This window comes from Tursiops truncatus, chromosome 2, assembly GCF_011762595.2.
Source record: "Tursiops truncatus isolate mTurTru1 chromosome 2, mTurTru1.mat.Y, whole genome shotgun sequence".
Taxonomy (NCBI): domain Eukaryota; kingdom Metazoa; phylum Chordata; class Mammalia; order Artiodactyla; family Delphinidae; genus Tursiops; species Tursiops truncatus.
The window spans coordinates 5,644,053-5,661,068 of NC_047035.1; the positions used below are offsets into that span (position 1 = coordinate 5,644,053).

The 17,016-nt window shown below is 59.0% G+C and overlaps 1 protein-coding gene across 9 annotated transcripts in view; it reads left to right on the top strand.

The window, feature by feature from the left end:
• Positions 1-17,016, top strand: part of CCDC85C (coiled-coil domain containing 85C) — an 83,785-nt gene that overhangs the window by 12,612 nt on the left and 54,157 nt on the right. The window lies entirely within an intron of this gene.

The following is a 17,016-nucleotide window of genomic DNA, read 5'->3' on the forward strand; positions in this document are numbered from 1 at the left end:
TTCCTGCCAGGCTCCACGCACGATCCCAGGGTCTGCTTGCCTTGCCGGTGCACAGCAGGCCCTTAGGGCTTCTGCTGGCAGGAATTGCCCTTTCTTACCTCCTGCACCCACTGAGATCCCGCCTTTCCCTTGAGGCTTAGGTCTGCCCTTAGAGATGGACAGTCACAGGATGTGTGACCAGCAGCCCTCGTCCACTCCTCGTCTGCAGGAGCCTCAAGCCAGGCTCTTGCCGTTTGCCCTGCAGCCACGGATGCCACTCCCGCTGGTGGCCTTGTGTGTGGGTTCACGTGTACGTGTAGGACACCCAAGCCCAAGAGGCCACAGGGCTCCAGGAGGCTGCAGAGGTCTTCCCCGTAGAGCCCAGCCCCCCACTCCCAGCCACCAGCTCCTTATCCTCGAAACAAGGCCAGGAGGCCTGCGGGATCCGAAAACAAAGAAAATGGCTTTTCAGACGGTGGGGTGAGGTGGGGTAGGTTGCGGGGGATGGACACAGGCCCTCTCCTCCCTCCCCTCTGTGTGTAGAGGAGGTTGCAGACCTGCTCCGGCCGGTCCCCCTCCGGCCCTCTATGCGTGGCTGTGACGGGCAGCAGGCATTCTCACCATCTCGGGGTTAACCGAGCTGCCTGGGTGCACCTGCGGGTCATCGCGCCAGCCGCTCCCTGGCGGGTGAAGCCATTACGCACTGCACCTGGTGTTCTGGCCCTGGCCTCGACCCCACTGGTTACTGCCCTTCCTGTGCCCTTGAGCCCACTGTTGGGTGTGTGTGTGTGTGGCGGGGAGCATCAGGGCAACCGGTGAGATGATAGCAGCATGGCTCCCCCATGTCCCCTCCCCCCCTTTGAAGGCCTGATGAGGCACTGGCTTGGCCCCAGGAAGAGGGGCTAATATTCGGGCTTCCCTGACCTTGGGGGCCAGGAAGGTCTGAGGAGAGCCCCATTCTGAGGTATCTTACTCTGGAGATGCAGTTGGCGGTGGGGGGCTGGCGGGAGGGGGCGATCCTTGGCGTCAGCTCCCTGGAGGCCCCCAGCACCCCGTGCAGCCGCTGGGCCCCGTTCCTGCTGCTGTCACTCCTCTGCTGAGGGCATTTCCTGGCTTGGGGCCGAGGGTTTCCTGTGAGCCCTGCTCCACGCCCCCATGCAGCCCCTGCAGCCCCTGCCCCGCCTGTGGGAACTCCTGCTGACCCGCAGCAGCTCCTCAGTGTGTCCAGGAGGCCCCCCGGGATGCTCCCTGCCCTCCCTCCGAGGTCCCCGCCCTGGAGGGTGGTCCCTAGCACCGTGCTGTTTTCATCTCGCCTCTCTCCCTGCAGAGTCCATAATCCCTGTCCCCCGAGTTAAGGCCTCGTTCCCGTGAGCTGGCCTGGTTGTGGGCAATGTGATCCGCTCCCAAGCGTGTGGGGCTGAAACACTGTGGGTAATGCTGGATGAAAAGACCCCTTGTTTGTGGTGCAACCCAAACTCATGAGCGGGAAAGTGGCGGGGGGGGGAGGTCGGGGTGGGGGCCGGCCCCCCCGAGTCTGCCCCCTTGCCCTCCAAAAATGCGGCACAGGTGGGGTCACTGGAACCTCCTGGCCTGGGGCTTTATTTGGGGGGGTGTGACGGGAGGGAGACACCCGGGTCAGCTCAGCCTCCTCTGGTCCCTCCGCAGTCCCTGCTGCTTCAAGGTCAGCTGTGCCCTGCTCTGTGCTGACCTTCAGTGGACACATGCTCAGTGGTCTCCTTAATCTGGGCATGACAGGCTTTGGGGAGCCCTGGGCCCCCAACATGGCTGTGTACTTATGCAGGTTCTCAGAGGTGGAGAGTGGTCTGTGGCCCAGGAAAGATCCAGAACCACAGTGGGAGTGGGAGTGAAATCCCTCCCTGAAGCCTTTAAAAATTTTTTTTAAAAAATTTATTTATATATATGTATATATATATTTTAAAAATTTTGTTCAGTGTCTTTTTTAAAATTTTTACTGAAAGATAGTTGATTTAGTTAGTGTGTTGTGTTAGTTTCAGGTGTACAGCAAAGTGATTCAGTTGTACTTATATATAAAAATATACTTTTTTTTACATTCTCTTCCATTGTAGGTTATTACAAGATATTGAGTATAGTTCCCTGTGCTAAACAGTAGGTCCTTGTTCGTAATCTATTTTATATACAGTAGTGTGTATATTTCAATCCCAAACTCCTAGTTTATCCCTCCTCCCTCTTCCTCTTTGGTAACCGTAAGTTTGTTTACTAAGTCTGTGAGTCTATTTCTGTTTTGTAAATAAGTTCATTTGTATCATTTTTTTTAGATTCCACATGTAAGTGATATATATGATAATTTTCTTTCTCCGTCTGGCTTACTTCACTGAGTATGACAATCTCTAGGTCCATCCATGTTGCTGCAAGTGGCATCATTTCATTCTTTTTTTATGGCTGAGTAATATTCCATTGCGTATATATACTGCATCTTTATCCAGTCCTCTGTCAGTGGACATTTAGGTTGCTTCCCCTTGAAGCCTTTAAAAAGTAAAAATGAATGAGCTTAATGCACGCGCCTTGCCAGGAGGCTCCACGCAAGAGTCAGAGAGTGAAACCTAAAGGCCGCTTGGTTTGAGCCTGTGGTCTGGGAGGTGTGGGTGTTGAGCTCTGGCTCACGCCCACCCCGTCCTCTGTTCTCAGGAGTCACACCTCTTGTTCCTCTTTCCTGAAGTTGTCTGTATTCATGTGAGGGTTTAGAGTTGGGTAGATGTTTCCACGTACATCCATCTTTGCTTCCTGGACTTTTCTCTACGTGTTGCTTCCTTTCTGCCTCGTTTTCCCTGGGCCTCAGTGTACCCAGCTGGGAGATGAGGCAGTTGGACCAGGTCCATGGGGGCTCAGAGACCCTGGAGGAACTTGAGGAAGTTCCTCCCTGGGTATCAGCCTTGCCCTGGTGGCTGTTCCCAGCCTGGCCCCTTCTCCCCATGCAGCCGAACCAGTGCCATTGGGCCTTCTTTTCTGTGTGACATTCCTGCCACTCTGGGGCTTTCAGCATCCACGGTGGCCCAGTTTCTAACCTCAGGCCCTCACCTTCCAAGTGCTTGCCCAGGTGGGGGACTGATCTGACCCAAAATCAGAAAGCAGTGGCCAGGAGGGATCGCTTGCTGCCCTCCTCCACCGCACCCAACCCCCCCCCCCCCCCCAGAGGCACACATGCCAACTCCCTGCGGCTGTGGGCACAGCAGCCATTGCCAGCGGGAGCAGAATGAAAATGGGAAAGTCTTCTAATTTCCTTCTTTTGAATTGCAACCTTGATCCTTCCTCTCTCCTCCTACAGACCACGCCTCTGGTGACTTTTGACTAGGTCTGTGGGCTCCCTTTTCTCCCGCTGAAAATATATGCAGTAGTGCCTCATTTGCCTTAATGAGAATGGCAGGCTTAGGGCCCTGGGGGGAGGGGGAGGCCTGGGGGCCAGGAGAAGGCGGTTTGCACTGCCGGGCCAGCGCCCAGCCAATGACTTTGACTCTGAAAGGTGCTCATTCACTCATGTGCAAGCTGGTGTTTGCAGCCTCCTGGGTGCCAATGGGGCAGGGCAGCTTTGGGGGAGGGGGGAGCCCCGCATCCAGCCGAGAGGCCGTGTCTCCCGGTGGCATCCCCACTGGCCCTTCTGTGGTTCGCTGATTAGTGCCTGGAAGAAGCGGAAAGGACGGTCCCAAGGGGAGAATGGGGTCTAGGAGGCCTCAGGGGGTATGCGGGGGGCGCCAAGGGGAGATGGAAGGCATGCTGGGCTGGGTTCTCTGTGTTCCCCACGAGGACGGGGAGGGTGACGTGGCTTCGGTACTCGCGTGGCAGACATTTCTGAGGCTGTCAGTGGTGTGGGCCTCCGGGCGCGAGTGACTGCCTGCTGCTGTGTCCTATTCCTGCACCTGGGAATGAGCCTGCGGGAGGAGGGGTCAGCCCACCGCAGGGACAGGGAGGTGGGGAGGGGCAGGGAATCCTCAGGTGCACCTGCTCTGCCGTGACCACCTCCCCACGGCGCGGTGCACTCGGGTGTAGACCACGCCGGGCCCTCTGCTGGTCCAGTTGGGCCGCGGAGCCCCTCAGTCAGGGGAGCGGTGAGTGACAGTCTGACCTTGTTGAGGCCCCTCCCCCATCCTCCCCTCCCCCTCCCAATCGTTAGGCTCCACTTTGTCACCAGTGAAGCAGACCCTTGGGTTAGGGATCTCGAAGGGCCCCTTCATAGGGGGTTGGAATAAATCCACCATTCTCTGATGTGTTAGAAAACCAGCATACACAACCTCCCTCAGTGGTCTTGAACGAGGCTTAGTTCTGACCGTTTACTGCAGGCACCGAGGCTGTTTTTGGTCACGATTCATAGAGGACTAGGGGGGAGAAGGTCTTGGCAGGGAGAGTGGCCCATGGCAATGGGGGCGGTCAGAGCCCAGAGAGTCCTGCTCTGAACCACTGGGCACTGGGCCTCCCCCGAAGCAGGTGGCCGCCTCGGATAACGTGCTCTCGTGTCCTTCCTGCTGTCCTTAGGGTTTGTCCTTTTAATACTCGGGGTGCGTGAGGTGTCCAGCAGGCCCGGGAGGGGAATTTGTGGGGAAGGGGAGGTCCCAGTGGGAGGCTGCCCTGCTGGAGGGAAGGTGAGGTGGCCTGGCTGGGCCCCTGCTCTGCCGGTACCTGTCCTGGGTCAGGAAGGCAGGGACCCAGCTCCGGAGGTTTGCCTGTGGCTGCAGGGCTTAGCTGTGGCACGCCAGCCCTGAGGCCGCCTGGTAGGATTCGGGGACCTGGACCGGCAGCGGCAGGGGTGGGGGAAGGGCCAGTGGGGCCGGGGGCTGGCTCGCTGGCGCAGCACTATTCCCGTCCATGTCCCGAGAGGCTCAGACAAGGAGATGCTTGTGAGCCAGAGTTGTGAGTTGGCATCTGGAAATGATGCCTCATTACAGAGCTTGCTTCCTAAACATGCGTGCATTTATCATGAAGGGCCTTTAGGAGAAGTCCTCGGGGCTGCCGGGGCCCGGATGTGGGGAGGCGGAGCTGGCGCCGCCCCGTGGCACAGATGAGGACACGCCGTCCGCAGGCCCGTGGGATTTCACAGATACCACCGCCCCTCCCTGTGCCTCGGTTTCCCGCCTGTCTCCCGGGGGCAGAGTGGGGATTTTGGTGGTCTTCTCAGCTCCGTGCTGTGCTGTTTCAAGCAGAGTGCCCCCAGCTGTGAGGGGGGTCATGGTGGGTGGGGCCCGGCCCCTGGTGCCTTGACCACCGCGCCCCTCCCCGCAGGCCGCTGGGCCCTGCTCAGGAGACACTTAGGGTCTGGTGTGTCTCTGAGTTGTGTGTGTGTGTGTGTGTGTGTGTGTGTCTGTGTGGTGGGCAGTCTTCTGTAGGAGCCCTGGAGGAGGATCAGGGGCCTTGGTCTGGCCTCAGTCTGTCCTGGACCCCTCTGTGGGCCTCATCTGTAAGGGGCCCCTGAGGTCCCCCAGCCCTGCCCATATCTGGGCCTTAGAGTCACGTTGGGGTCATTATTACCGTTTGGTCTGAGCACCGCCCAAGGCAGGCAGGGGCCATCAGGAAAGAAAGACCTGCCCAGAATGGGATGGTCCTCCCTGCAGGGAGGAGGAAGGAGTTCCCCGGGTGGCTGGCCTGGCCCCTGTCCCTGTGCCCTGAGCGTGGCCACCTCTCAGCCTCCCGCCTGAGGTCCAGGGAAGAGGGGCTCTGGCATCTCACACACCCCACTGCTGTGCTTGGCCAAGCCCAACTCACCCAGCGGGTCCCAGCTGAGGCTGTGATTCTGTTACCTGGCTGGCACTGGGTGCCACCTGATAGGGTCCAGATGGAGGGTCCTGAGCTCTGGTCGTGGGTCCACCTGTGTAAGCCCAGGCAGGTCACACACACCCGTGTGCCTCACCCTTCCGCCTCTGTTAGATGGAGTGACCCCATCCAGTTCATCTTAGGGCTCTTGAGGATGGACCAAGATGCTCGCATAGTAATAGTAGGAACAGTAGGAACTCGTGGGTGCTCGGTGCTGTCTGCGTATCCACTCCTTTAGCCCTTACAAAGCGCAGGCACCTCTGTTTTCCCCGTTGGACAGGAAGGGGAAGCGGAGGCCCAGAGGTTAAGCTGCCCAGGTCCCGCGGAGAAAGGGGCAGAGCGGTACCCGCCTCTGGGGCCCGCATCCCTAACCACGGCCTTGCACTGCCTCTCCGCGCACAAGCCGCATCGTTCCCATGGACGCATCTTCTTCTCCTAAAACAATTGCCTGTTTATTATAGACAATTTAGAAAAATAATCACCTTGGGCCCCAGCACCCAGACGGCCTCTGCATACCAGTGCGATGTGGCCAGCGGTGGTATTGTCAGTAATCGGTACACTTTCTCACTTCCCGTGGGAGGCCTGGCCATTGAAATGGGTGAGTTTAGGAGACAATCAGGAACATTCTAGTTCTGAGTGCGATTTTTCTCCTCTCTGTGGGCAGTGGGGCAGTTAGTGGACTTGAAACATGCGCATCGGTAGAACGCGTTTTCTGGAACCTCTTGGCTCCAAAGCCCCTTTTGCAGCATGATGCACGTTGTAGATATCTCCCAGTGCATCACATGCCCCCGTCTGGGGACACACAGACCCCTCTTGCAAGCCTGAGCTCAGCCTTCCTAATTTATCCTGGGGTCCCCTGACAGGAGTTCCCAGGCGGCTAGAATGTCTGCTGATGCATGAACCCCACTGGGGATGGGGAACGAGGCAGCCCCTTCTTTGTCTGGACTCTGTGGGTGGGAGTGTGTGAGGAGCTCCGGACTTCGTTCCGGACAAATGTCGTGTCCGGCTGGGGGTGGGGACACCCCTACAGTTGTCGTCTCACCTGGTCCTTTCAGGCTGCAGACTCCAACCCCCTGTGGTTTATCCTGGCGGAGACGCAGAGTATTGCCCACCCCTAAACAATCCTTTGCTTATTGTGTGCCCGTAATGGGGGGCTTGGGAGGTACTGGAAGGCTCAACATGGAAATTTGAAAATCACCTATAATCCTGCCCTCTGCAGAGAACAGATATTAACGTTTTCCTTCTTTCCTAAAGGAGGAAATGCTGGGTGGAAAAGGGAAGTCTGTATACACCTTCTGTTAATTTTTTTTTTTTAACAATGTATTGAATATAGTTCCCTGTGCTATACAGCAGGTCCTTGTTGTTTATCTGTTTTATATGTAGTAGTGTGTATCTGTCAATCCCAAACTCCTAATTTATCCCCTCCACCCCCTTTCCCCTTTGGTAACCATGAGTTTGTTTTCTATGTCTGTGAGTCTGCAGATAATGACATTTGCAGCAACATGGATGGACCTAGAGATGATCATACTGAGTGAAGGAAGTCAGACAGAGAAAGACGCATAGCACATGATGTCACTTACATGTGCAATCAATCTAAACAGAATGATTCAAATGAACTTACATACGAAACAGAAGTAAACTCACAGACCTAGAAAACAAACTCTGTTAACGTTTTATTTTGAACTAATTATAGACTCATAAGAAGTTGCAATTGTAGCGTAGAGGGCTCTCGTGTGCCCTTCCCTCCAGCAGTGACGTCCTCGTGAGAACGGGTCATTACCACTTCTTTTAAAAAATTTAATTTTATCTATTTTTTATACAACAGATTCTTATTAGTTATCCATTTTATACATATCAGTGTATATATGTCAATCCCCATCCCCCAATTCATCACCCCCCGCCCGCCCCGCAACTTTCCCCGCCTTGGTGTCCGTATGTTTGGAGAACGGGGCATTATTGAAACCAGGACAGTGACGTCAGCACCACACAGTGAGTGACCAGACCTCAGACCCTCCCTCCGACAGCGCCTGTCTTTCTGTGCTCTCACTCCTATGTGTGTGGAGAGTTTTATGAGCTCTTGCCACATGTGTAGAGTTGTTATACACACTTTTAAAAATAAATGTTGCTGTTTAGAACTGTTTTTAGATTTACGGAATCATTGAGAAGATAGCAGAGTTCCCATAAACCCTGCGCCCTGTTCCGTGGTTGCTCACTTCATCCGCTGGTATATTGGTGCATCCGTTACAATTCACGAGCTGATATTGATACACTGAGTGGAGTCCACACTCCACATTTCCTTAGCTTTTCCCTAACGTCCTTCTTCTGTTCAGGATCTAATCTAAGACATGCATTTTATTTATTTATTTTGCGGTACGCGGGCCTCTCACTGTCATGGCCTCTCCCTTTGCGGAGCACAGGCTCTGGACGCGCAGGCTCAGCGGCCATGGCTCACGGGCCCAGCCGCTCCTCGGCATGTGGGATATTTCCGGACCGGGGCACGAACCCGTGTCCCCTGCATCGGCAGGCGGACTCCCAACCACTGCGCCACCAGGGAAGCCCTAAGACATGCATTTTAAAAATCAACTTTTGCCATGTTGTATTACAGTTTGTAATCCCTTTTTTCCCCCCGGGAGCATATTGAGAATATCCTTTTTTTTTTTTTTACCTTTTATTGAAGTATAGTTGATTTACAGGTTGTGTTGAGAGTATATTATCAGAGCATCACTGGCAGTTCTTACATGCCAGTTTGAGTGGCCCTCTGCTCATCCCATCTTGTGGGCGTCCCCGCCGGGACCTTCAGAAGGGGTACCGTGCTCCCTCTTGGCTTCTTTGGTCGTGTCAGCACCCCACCCCCCCTCGGGTGGTCCGAGGGGCAGGCCTGGCACCCCCTCCTTGTGAGGTGGGACAGCTTTGGGGGAACCCCCGTGGGTCCCCAGACTGGATGAGGTCACGCGGGAGGGCAGAGCGTGGCAGCAGGGTGGACGGTTTGGAGGAGGAGGGCTGGTTCTGCCCGCCACGGCCCCACGTGCCTGGGCGAGTCCCACCACCTGCGGACGACCTTGCAGCCCAACGATCGCTTGGGCTAGAGTAACCACTCGCGTCCGGGGCCAGTTCCAGAGGCTCGTTGGCCCCCACCCGCTTTGTGGCCTTTCCGGGCAAGGCCAGGAGCCGCAGGTCCCGCCGACAGGATGTTTCTCCACAAGCCCATGGAGAGATCCCTCTGGAAATCCTCCTTTGGCCCTGGTGCAGGCAGGCGAGAGAATTGAGGACAATGGGACCTCAGAACAAAAGGCAGTTGTTGGGCAGGGTCAGTGGATGCCCCAGGCCAGGCCTACCATCAGGCGGGTCACTGGATTTCTGCCCATCAGGGGGCTGGCCCCGAAGGAGGGGAGTCAGGTCCCAGGCCTGAGATGCCACACTGCGTGCTGTAGAGCTTGGAGTTTAACTTTGGGGCCCGTGTGCTTTGCAGGAGGTCCAGACACACAGGGGGTCTGCCCGGCTTGGCGTGGCGCAGTCCATGGCCTACTCCCGCCTTGTGCACGTCTTTGCTGCCCCGCCGAGCACGTGGTTTATGGTGAACCGGTGGCACCGTGAGTGTGGGTCTGTGATGTCCAGGTGTGGGGCGCTCCTGCCCCGCTCTGTCGCTGCTGGTGCTGGGACTTCACCCCCCAGGCCCGCCTCTGCTCCAGCCTCCCAGGTGGCCTCCCTGCCTCCAGGGTCTCCACCTCCAGCCCTCTCTCTGCCCTTACAGAATGTTCTTCCGGAAATACAGCCCCCACCTTGCGCCTCACCCACAGGGACCCTCAGCCTCAACATCAAGCCCAGGCTCCTGGGAACACGGCTGGAGGCTCTCTGTGATCTGACCCTGACTCCTTTTCCACGCCCCCTCCCAGAAGCTTCCGTGACTCCAGGCCAGTAGCGGTTCCTGAATGCTATCCAGGCATTTCCATACCCCCCTGCCTTTGCCCCGACTGTCTCCTCCACCTCCAACCCCCTTCCCCTCCCCTCCCCTCCCCTCCATTTCCATTTGGAAAATCCTGCTGGTGTGCAAGCTGTGGCTGAAATGCCACCCCCTTTTCACAGTTCCAGCCACCCTTTCCCCCCAGTGCTTAGCATGGGTCTCTCTGAGTCATGTCTCACTCTGCCGGGGCTGCATGCGGCTGTTTCCGCATCAGCCTCTGCTGTGAATTCCCAGGACGGCCCCACGTCTGAACCGTCGTTGGTCTGGCACCCACTGCCCGCGTGGGGAGCGCCCTGTGGGCGCCTGGTGCCTCCCCTGCCCGACGCCGCGTGCCACGCCGAGCTGCCCGTCCCCTGCTTCACCAGGGGCCCCGGTGGCCAGACCGCCTGCTTCCTGTCCCAGTGGCTCCATCCACCTCGGTGACCGAGTTCCTGGAAGGCGTCTGCTCTCCAGCAGCGGCCCAGGATTGTGAGGCTTGGATGAAGTGGCCAGCCTCGCCCTGGTGACTCGCTCCGGGGTGTGTGTGGTTTGCCACAGTGGCCGCTGCTGGGGTCACTCCATGTCCCAACCCCAGGCCGACGCCCAGAGCTATTGACGCAGCCAGATGGGGGTGGTCAGGGGTGTCTCAGGCCACCTGCGGGCGGACAGCCTGACACCCTCTGTGCCTTGGTGTCCTGTTGGTAAGATGAGGACAAGTGAGGGTCAGGGGAGGTGGCGGCGGGCAGGAGGTGGTGTGGGAGCCCCTCCCCCAGCGGTCCTGCCCTCGCAGCCTCTCAGCAGGTGGGGGTGGGCAGGGCCCTGAGAGTCACCAGGCAGCCCCCCGTCCCATGCCCTCCTGGGTCACGAGGGCACCCCGCCTGCCCTCAGCGATCCTGAACCTGCTCCTTGCCTTCTGGGCTCTGCCCCGTCCATCTGTGTTTCTTGCCTGGACTCTTTGGGGCTGGATTTCGGCAAGGCTCGGAGGAGGGTGGGCTGAGTCAGTCACTGGCCCCCTGGCTGCCAGGGGCATCTGGAGCGCCCGGGCCCATCATGGGTGCCTGGGGGTCCTGAGGGGTCCTGTGGGGCGAGCTGGCAGGAGCCTGGGGTTTGGGGTCCCCCCTGCCTGCCCCTGAGCACCGGGTCTCCTGACTGTGGAGTCAGCCACCAGCTTCTTGGCTAACTCAGCTGCAGCGATGACCCAGGAAGCCGAGGAAGCATGGCCTCTCTCAGCGTCCCCTTGACCAGGCTCCTGGGAACAGGGCCCCCCTGGGCTGCCCTGGGCCCAGTGCCTGGCGTCGGGCAGGAGCCAGGAGAGGGGCCCTGGATTTGAAGGGGAGCCGAGGGGATTGGCTTGGGGAAGACGTGGGGCGGCCGGGATGGAAGGGGTGTGAGTGTGTGTGCATGTGAGAGAGTGCGTCTATGTGAGTGTCTGTCTGAGTGTGAGTGAGAATGTGTGTGTGTGTCTGTCTACATGTTTGTGTCTACCTGAGTGTGAGTGTGTCTGTATGAGTGTGTGTGAACGTGTGAGCCTCCAGCCTGCCCACACAGCCTGTCCCCGCTCCCCTCGGTCACGTGCGATAGCCTGAAAGCATCCCTCCCCACGGCTTCTGTTTCTTGCTTTCAAGTCACCTTTATTTAAATGCTCACAACTGCTGGGCCTTGGGTGCGGTGCTGAGTTTACCACGTGTAATTGGGAGGAAGGGCAATTTCATTGCTCTTAGCACCCGTGCTGCCCACCCCCTCCAGCCCCTCCCCAGAGTAGAGCTGACTTCTGCAAGCTTTTTCCTGGGGTGAGGATTCAGTGATCTGCCGGGTGGTATGACTGCACCCACGGAAGGTTCTAGGTGACAAGCGGGTGCTGTCTGTATCCGTGTTGGTGTTTACACACTCACGGCACCCTCCCTCCATCCGCACGTCCTGTTGAATGCGTGGGAGGGTGGGCGTTTGCTGAGCTGTGCCCCCGTGGGAACACCGGCCCTTCCTCTTCGCTGCATCTGAAGCCTCAGTGCAGGTGAGGAAACCGAGGCCCAGAGCTCAGAGGGAGCTGCCTGCTCATGCAGCAGACACCTGGCAGACCCAGGTGGCCCTGAGCCCTGAGGTGCCCCTGAGATGGTGCCCGGGAGACGCTGGACCAATGGGACGGAGAAGTGGAGGGGCTGGGTGCCCACCACAGGCAGCGTCCTCGCCGTGGTGTCCCCATGGCGTGCCGGTGGCATACCCTGGAACCTGCTGGCCAGTGGAGGAGGAACCGCCCTGGGGGTGTGCCGGGCCGGGGGGTCCAGTGTGACTTGCCGCCCACTCGCTGGGCAAGTTGCCCACCTCACCTGGACTTAGTCTCCGTGGCTTTAAGTGGACTCAGGGACACTCAGGTGGTTCCGTGCCGGTCGGGGGCCCACACCCAGCACAGAGCAGGCTCGCAGTGGTAGAGATGCCTTTGTTCATCCAATATATGTTTATTAAGCACCCTGAGCGCGAGAGACGAGCAAGATGCAGACTGGAAACCAGAGAGGAGACAGGCCAGGAGTATTGTTTCTGGGGTTGGAACTGGTCCAGCGGGGCACAGGTGCAGCCGCATCCCCTGCCGGTGTCTGCTGTGACGCTGAGGCCTCCGGCCGGCTGCAGAGCTCACCGGGAGTGGGGGCCCCTGGGGCCTGTGGTGGCCCCCCTGTGAACCCAGGCAGCCTGGGCCCGGTGGGACAGCTCATCCATGGGTGTGGGCAGGGGCTCGGACAGGGGCATCCAGGGTGGTGGGGTGGGCAGGGTGGTGTGGAAAGAGTTGCTGACTTGCTGTGTTACCTTGGGCATGTGTTCTTACCCTCTCTGAGCCCTGATTTCCTGCCGAGTGACTGAGAGTCTGTCCCTCTCCCCCTGCCCCCCGGGTCCCCAGGGTGTTGTGGGGTAAGAGGGCTGTAAGCCTGAAAGAGGCCTTGCAAATGTTTGCTGCTATCCAAGCGTCCCTCATCAGGAAGCCTGTTCTCAGCAGGTCTGGTGGGAAAGGGCTCGGGGTGAGCATAGGCCCTGGGGGAGCTGCGGGCGAGCTTTGTAACCGTGTGTACCCTGCATGCTCCCGGCATCCCTGTGTGGACGTGGGCCTCGGCTCCTTGCTGATTGCTCCCTGGATCTCACAGGTTCTCGGAGGTGAGGCTGCCATGCCGGAGAGGTAGGTGCCACAGGTGAGGTTCGTGGCATGTGAGTGGACGGCGCCGTTCTGTCCTGGGGACGGTGTGTGACCAGGCAGAGGTGGGGGTGAGCCTCCCAGGAGCACCTTCTCCCAGGCCGGCCTGGTCCCGTGTGTCGGAACCGGAATGGACGCCATGCACTGTGGCCGGCTCACCCCATGTGCAGGGACCCTCAGGATCACGCTCGCTGTCTCGAGGCCTCTGGCCCTGGGTCTTAGATGTGGTCATTGGGGAAGGTTAGCAGCCACACTTTACGAAGGCATCTAGAAATCCCCGCCACATGTCACCGCTTGATTTGGTGATCTGTCACCCCCTTGGATGTGCCCTTGGCCCCCTTTGTGGGATTGTGGTTTCTCTTTGGGGATGGGGGGAGATGTGACTGTCAGTCTAGCCATGGCCATTAGAACTGCCTGGACAGGGGAGATTTGTGGGGTGGGCGGAGGACGCACACCCTGGGTTTCCCTAGCGTTTCCTGTCGCGACTTGAGTTCTGGATGGGAATGGAGGGGATCGCCGGCCCCCAGGTATCTGATTTGGCCTGGGAGGTGATTCGGATTCCTGACTTCCACCCCATCCCTCCGGCCAGCAGCCGTGAAACACAGGCCATCTGTGAGGGGTCAGCCTGTGGGGAGCATGCCGACCTTCTGTCCTGGGTGTCCCGGGCTGGGAAGCTGCCTTCCCGTTGGTTTTGTTTTCTCTCTGATGGCCTGTGACTGTCGCTGTGACTCAGGGCAGGGCTGCGAAGCCTGGAGTAGGTTAACCTCTGCTGTAGGGCCTGGGGCACGAGTGTTCCCTGCACGGAGCACGGCTCGGAGATGGTCTGAAGCACGTGAGTGTGTGGAGGTCTGCCGCTTTGTGGAAACGTTTGTGAATGATTTCCTCCGGTGCGGTCGGCGCGGGCTTCTGTGCAGCTCTGTGCTCCAGAGAGCTTCCTCCGTTTCTTGCTGGGTCCTCATGGCAGCCCTGCAAGGCCCATTACTGACAGAAGGGCACCAGGCTCACGGAGCGATTACTGGGTGCTGGTGTCCTCTGCGCCCTGCAGGGTGAGCGGTGTGCCATGGGCCCAGGTGGCAGAGGCGGCCCAGCACCGTGGGTGTGAAGCCGCGGGGCCTCTGCGTCTCCCGAGGTCCTTGCCAGTCCCCTGGTTCGGTCACAATAATGCCTGCTGAGCGTCCTAATCCCCTGCGCTGGCCCAGTGTTAGGAAGCGGGCCCCACCCCGTGGCTCCCGTGTCAGGGAACTCGGCCGGATCCTGGGGGTGGTGCTAGTTAAACAGGAAGGAGGAAGCACAGGCCGTCCCCGCAGAGGCCGGGACTGAGCCCCATTCCAGATGAGATCCTAAAGGCTGCCCTCTGGCTGCAGTCCCCACCTCCAGGAAGCCTTTCCTCCCCGTCGCTGGTCGAAGCCATTTGCTTGGTGACCTTGGCAGTCGCTCGCTTCTCAGGGACTCCGGGCATCAAAGCGGGATGCCCCGCGGGGTGGCCGGCGTCCCACTGAGCGGCTTCCACAGCCCATCCCTGGGTGAGGACCTGACCCATGGCCTCGTCATCCTCCAGAATGCCCTGTGGCGGGTCCTTCTTTGGTCCCTCTTTGCACTTGTGGGAACATGTTTAGGAATGTGCCCAGGTCACGGAGCTGTGAGTGGCGGGGCCGCAGGCACACCCCAGCCTGCCCGCTGGTGTACCGCTCAGGGCAAGTGTGAGGGCCAACACAATCATTTCACTTTTTGTTTTTTGGCTGCGCTGCGTGGCACTCGGGATCTTAGCTCCCAGGGATCAAACTCACACCCTCTGCAGTGGAAGTGCGGAGTCTTAACCACTGGACCGCCAGGGAAGTCCCAGAATCGGTTCACGTCGACGAAGCCCCTGGTCAGTGCTCGGAACCCCAGCAGATGTGCCTTTAGCCCTGATTGCCTCTCTTCTTTTCTACCCTTATCTTCCTACATTCCCTAAATTCCAGGCCCTCCTGCCTCCCAGGTCCCCTTCATCTTTATCCCCTCCTCCGCCCGCACTCCCCCGGATCTGGATTGAACTTGTTGGGTTCTCTGTGCCTCGGCCTGGGAGGGGCGGGGGGGAATATGCTATGCGTGTGCCAGGCCCTGGTTGGGGGGAGAGCCAGCTGCGGTTGGGATACTGCTCAGCCAGCATCTCTGCCTCCCTGATCCAGGAAAGATTTATGCTGAGATCTAACTGCTTCTGTGAACACACAGAAACCCCCAGAGCAATTTTCAGTTCTTCATTGAGCTGCCTGCCCCCCCTCCCACCCCCCTCACCCCCACCCCCGGTCCTCTGCTGTGAGGTGGTGGGAGGCCAGAGAGGAAAGAGCAGGTGTCGCAGAATTTAACCCCTGCACGAAGCTGGCAGGTGAACGTGCCCTCCATGAGCAAAGATGTCCGGCCGAGATCCCGGGTTCCAGATGGCAGCTCCTGAATTCAGCCGTCCCCGTCTGTCCTTCACATCCCAGGATAACGAGCAGCAGGATTCCAGCAAGGCAGGATCTGGAGACGCCCTGGACTGCCCCTCACTTGTGTATGGGCTGTGGGGACCAGAGGCTTTCTGCAGGTCGGGGGTCAAGTGTTAACACGCGCAGGAACCTGAGGCTCAGAGATGTGGAGGGACTTGCTCAGGGTCACCCAGCAGCTGCCTGGGCCTGACCCAGGCTCGTCTGTCTTCGCCTGCCCCGCCACCCTTCCATGGGGAAGGTGCAGAGGGCATTGAGGGTCTAGGTGGGGTCGTGGTGAGGGGTGCATTTGGCGACGGCGGTTGTAAAAGCCAAGTCGTTCTGGAAGGCTGACACCCCTCCTCCCCCACCAACCCCGCAGCACACACCTGCCAGCGATTGTGGAGGACAGGGGACCGTGTGGAATGGGGGCATGGTGCTGCCTGGGGCTCTTTGGAGACAGGAGGTTGGAGCCAGGGCCGAATGCTGCTGCCCAGGGCCCCGACCCGGGCGGGAGTACAGCCTCCTGGGTACGCACTGCTCTTCGAGCCAGAGCAGCTGGGCTGCAGGGACCTCATCACTGACCAAGCAAGGCCCTGTTCAGCCCGCTCCTCTAAGGGGACATCAAGGCCCAGAGCGGGGGAGGGTGGTGACGACTGTGAAGCCTGTGGCCTCAGCCAGTGCCTGCAATTTGGTGACAGCAGAGGGTCCTGTGCTTCTAAGTGAGACCAAATGGCCTTCGGTGATGTTAAACCTCCCCTGAGCAGTCAGGCAGTGCAGGCTGCGGAGGGGGGCAGCACCCATTCCTCGTTGGTGCGGGCTGCTGTAACAGAATACCACTGCCTGGGGGGGGTTATGGAAACAGAAGTTATTGCTTACACTTCTGGAGGTTGGACGTCCAAGATCAAGGCGCCAGCGTGGTCGGGTTCCTGGTTCACAGCTGGCACCTTCTCGCTGTGCCCTCACAGGGTGGCAGGGGCAAGGGAGCTCTCTGGACTGGAGCCCATGGTAAGGCACTCATCCCATTCATGGGGCGCAGCCTTCATGGCTTAAGCTCCGCCCAAAGGCCCCGCCTCCAGCAGCATCACCTTTGGGGGTTAGGGTATCAGTATGAATTCTGGAGGGCACAGACATTCAGACCATAACAACCCCCGCGCCAGGCAGAGCCAGCTCCCCGGGGGCTCCCGTTAGAGTCTTGGCCACCCAGGGCTCCTTCCTCTGCCGGGAGCACCTGGGGGGCCGGCGTTCACTCTGGGTGGTCCGCCCAGCTGCGGGCGTGGTGAGCAGTGACAGCAGCGGGGCCGGCAGGGATGCTGGGGGCTCCAGGAGATGTTAAGTGGTGTGTGCACGGTGGCCATCTCTGCCTGGTTTCTGAGTGCCCCCAGAAACGGTGGCAGCCTTACTTGTCCCCTTTGGCACCGGGCACGTGGCGTCGTCTCCCGTGGTCACCGTGGCGCTCTGAGGTTTTCACCATCCCATCTTATGCACAGGGAAGGTGGAGCTCAGAGGTCCAGGAGCCTGGTCAGAGTGGTCCCGTGCCCTTCACCCTCTGCGGTGCCCGGGGCGTGTGCTGTCAGCTGTTTATCGAGCACCCGTTTCATGTCGGGGCCCCGTTTCCACGCTCTTGGGATATTCCCAGGAGAAAAACAGTCAGAGGTCTCACTGGGGAGACAAACTAGCCGACAGATCAATGGACAAGAGGG